This window comes from Octodon degus, unplaced genomic scaffold, assembly GCF_000260255.1.
Source record: "Octodon degus isolate 3935 unplaced genomic scaffold, OctDeg1.0 scaffold00124, whole genome shotgun sequence".
In the NCBI taxonomy this organism is placed as follows: Eukaryota; Metazoa; Chordata; class Mammalia; order Rodentia; family Octodontidae; genus Octodon; species Octodon degus.
In genome coordinates, this window is record NW_004524700.1 from 8,250,605 (window position 1) to 8,251,962 (window position 1,358).

Sequence of the window (1,358 nt, forward strand, 5' to 3'; positions counted from 1 at the left end):
CATTGTTTTGAAATGTTGCAAATTTTATTATTTTTGAAGCTTATCTAGAGTTTCATTTTAATATTCATAAAAATTTGGAATTTTTATATAACCAAATTTGCAATTTTCTTAATTTTGGTTTAAATATTTTTTATACTTTAAACTTAGATATATATATTCTGCACACCATCATTGCTTTATGTATTTTTTCCTCCTCATTTAAAATAGTCATTTTACCTGGAATTTATTTTAGAAAGAGGTTGAAACTAATATTTTGATTTTTCCATTGATTAACCTAGTTGTTGCAGTACAATCACAAGTACACTTTATGTATGTTTTGTCATTAATGTAAAATTTAAATATTTTTCATATTCTAGGGCCCTTCCTTGGTGAGTTCATGCCTTAAAAAGGGATAGGGCCTCTCTAATATCTCTTCCCATAGAGGTGTCATTTTTAGTAACATCATCTTTATTATAACTAATTCTATAATTATATACAACAGTTTCTAAGCATTCTATTTCACTGATTTAAGTGTCTGTCACTTTTCCAGCAATGCAATTATTATGGTTTGTATGTAGTTGTACCCCCAAATCCTCTTGCAGTCATTGGAGAAGGATCCTAGAGTTTGTGATAAATTCATGATCAAATGCTGGGATTATGGGTGTGAGTGCTACTCCTGCCTGGGTGCAGACATCCTGAATACATTGTGGGGAACGGAGAGAGGCTTTCAAGCTGCTACAGCCGTTGCTCCTCCCTTTGATCTTTGCTGTTTCCCATCACCAGAAAATGGTGCCTTGTGCCATGTGGCACTCTGTAGTGAAGCCTCCAGAAACCATGAGCTAAATAAACCTTTCCTTCCTTAATTTTAGGTGTTGGGTATTTTGTCGCAGCTGTGAGAGAAAAGTAACTGAGATAGCTATATTTCAGTTATTGTAGATGATGATGATGATGATGATGATGATGATGATGATGATGATGATGATTTAATGAGGGAATTTTAATCTCTTTCCCTAAATATTCTGAGGTTTTGTGGATAATTATTGTATGACCTTGTCAGATCCCTGAAAGAAGTCTCTGATGTATCTTAGTCAAAATTAGAGTAACTATATCAGTTATTTGTAGAAAATTAACAGCATTATCACAGCCAGTTTTTTGATTAAAGTAAGTAGATCATTTTACCAATTTATATAGATTTTTTATTCTTTTTTATTTTTAAAGAACATAAAATAATTATAAAAGAAGCATTAGAAATGATACAAGATCACTAAACAAAGTAATAAAATTCAACAATGTCTGTAAAACATGATGCTAATTTCAACTTAGTTATTCAGATATAAATGTGTAAAATTCATTTAAATAAAAAGCAAAACAATAACAAA